At 43.9% G+C, this 2,810-nt stretch overlaps 1 pseudogene; it reads right to left on the bottom strand.

The window, feature by feature from the left end:
• Window positions 1-1,866: 1,866 nt before the first annotated feature.
• Window positions 1,867-2,499, bottom strand: LOC142442280 (protein FAM210A pseudogene; annotated as a pseudogene).
• Window positions 2,500-2,810: the final 311 nt, after the last annotated feature.

Raw genomic sequence — 2,810 nt, 5'->3', positions numbered from 1 at the left:
ATACTAGTTCATACATTCCTCTTTAGCCTCATGCAGCCATGCAATGATGCTGAATGCAGGAAGATCACAGGCTAGTGGTTAGAAAGTCCTGTGAATCCAGTGGTGGTGGAAGCATCTCAGTGCTGGTGTGGGCCTACACATGTCTCCTCCAATTCCAGGGTTCTAGTGTAGCTCCATGTGTCTTGACAGCAGGAAGATGAAGCAGAGTGTGTCTCCCATCTCCAGGGAGGAAGATAGGAGTTCCCAGAATTCTCAGGAGAAGGCCATGCCTACAGAGGCCTCATTGACTATGACCTGATTGACAGGCTAGACTCTACCCCTTCATAAATTGACAGGAGATTATGTAACTGGGTCTTTGTAAAGTGACATGGAGTTAAGAGTGCAGAAGTATTCCTGAAGATGTAACTTCTGTGGAAAAAAGGAAGCAGGATTGTGCAGAGGGAAGCATAATGAACACAATGAAGGCTTGATGGCGGTTCTGTCTACCTACGAGGAAATTCTAGAAAAAGAGTGGATTACCATCAGGGAAATCTCTCATACGCACCAATGGCTAGACTTTAAACCACTGCTTTGCTCAGTTACTGGCTAGAGGCACCTGAAGAAGAGCATGGCTTTTGCTGCCACTGCCTTGCTAGGTCCTCAACTGGGGTCTTCTCTGAGAAGAGAAAACCTTGAGTGCTGAGGTGAAGTTTGAAGGAACTAGGTGCTACAGGCTGTTATCAGATAACCAACTCCTCTATGGGCAGCAAGTCCTTCCTTGAAGAGGGAGTTGAGCAACTGATCTCCATGTCTACTCTTGTCCACCCCTTGGATCACGTAGAACCATTTATCTATGCCTATTGAAAACGGCTCCTCAAAGGCTCTGGCAGGCTTCTATTTCCAAGAGGAAATGATGTTGGCATGACAGAGTGGACTCCCTGTGATAGTTACATAATTTCATGTCAACTTGAAGATACATAAAATTGTAGGGGTGGTATTCAACTTGTCAATCAGGTTACAACCTCCTTGTGAGTATGGCCTTCTCCCAAGGGGTCATGGTCCCCTTCTCTCTCTGCTGTCACCTTCCTGCTGGAGGATCCTGGTTGCTGCCAGAGCCCTGGAGATGTAACCACTGCTATTGGATCCATAAGACTTTGCACCCACCAGCCCGAGAACTTCCTCCATTCTGCATCATTGTACATGGCTGCATGAATCTGAAGAGGCACTGATGGGCTAGTTTCAGACTTATGGAATTGAGTTGGACTTGGCTGGAATGTTTTCTCTATAAATAAATAATTATTTCTTGATATAAAGTTCTTTCTTCTACCTATATGAGCGTCTCTGGATTTGTTTCTCTAGTCAACCCAGCTGAACACAGTCCCCATCTCTGCAGTTCTGACTCATAGTGACCCTAAAGGACAGGCTAGAACTTCCCTGTAGTATCAGAGTCTGTAACTCTATATGGGAGTAGAAAGCCTCATTTTCCTCCCACCAAGCAGCTGGTTGTTTCAAACTGCTGACCTTGTGGTTAGCAGCTCAACTCATAACCACTATGGCACCAGGGCTCCTCCTAAAGAGTTAAAACATATACATTTTCTATGCCCTATTATAAAAGACACCCTATCCCATCTTTTTCTTAAAATAAACGTTTCCAAGGATTTTATGTAATTTTCCTGTGTTTATCCTTTGTTTCTTCCATTTTTCCCTGTGAGAAGCTCCTTAGTCTCTTCCATTCTGCCCTGTAGATATTTCTTTCTTTTTTTAAAAAAAATATGTTATTGTGTTTTGGTGAGTTAACATAGCAAATTAGGTCACCATTAAACAATTTCTATACATATTGTTTAATGACACTGGGTACACATTTATTAATGGGAGGAAGTGTTGACACTAGCCAGACTTCACAGATACTTCACAGTAAGTGATGTGCCTCCCAGGTGCTGCGATCTTAAACAAGGCACATGTTGCTAGTGTGTTTCCACTCTGGGAGTTTTTGAAAATGCTGAGACTATGCTGTCAGGTAACCCAAGGAGTTCTAACAGCATACACTCTGTTTATGGCTGCATCATAAAATGTCCCAAACCAAACACCAGAAGTTACGAGGTGTGCTGTAATTAAAACCTTTCCACACTGCCTAAATGTTTTCTTAAGTCGCTCATTCAGATTAATACGTTGGTCTTGTGAAGGATCAGGTTCTTCCTTTGTTTTTGTGGGAGCTCCTTGGGATGCGGCATTTGTTGATGAAACTCTCTTGGGTAAAGTATCTTGCTCTTGTTGTTTATACTGAAGGATGCCAAGTAGGGCTGGTTGAGAATGGAATAACTTCCTTTCCTTTACATTGGGCAGCAGATATTGTTTCCGAGGGCCTTGTGCCCACATTACTTTGGATTCAGCACTACACATAAGTAATATTTCCTGTATGTTTTTATAGTATTCCAAAAGGCAAGCTTTAGGTGGTTTCAAGTATGTCCCATGTACCTGCCCATATAGAGTCCATAGCACATTCCATTTGAAGGATTCCATTGAAGGATGGTGATTGATGGGTGAGGTAGTTAAGGTTTATTGTGCCAACCTGGCCAATAAAAACATGTGGGGGTTAATTGAAGGGTGGCAAGATACATGGCTCGGAGAGTCTCGCCTTTCTAGTTTTCGGGTCTCTTGCTTTGTGATGGTCGGACCAAGGTGCAGCTGCCTTAGCCAATTCTCTGCTTCAGCTGGCAAGACTCACTTCCTGCAAGACATACCAGAGGAGAAGCCACATGGACCTACCCTGATGCAGCCCTACGTGCTGGAGCAGCCGTGTGGAGACCCCTGCCAGTGCTGAGATATTTACA

The sequence above is a fragment of the Tenrec ecaudatus genome, chromosome 3, assembly GCF_050624435.1.
Source record: "Tenrec ecaudatus isolate mTenEca1 chromosome 3, mTenEca1.hap1, whole genome shotgun sequence".
NCBI classification, from domain to species: domain Eukaryota; kingdom Metazoa; phylum Chordata; class Mammalia; order Afrosoricida; family Tenrecidae; genus Tenrec; species Tenrec ecaudatus.
This window is presented reverse-complemented; position numbering and strand designations above follow the sequence as displayed.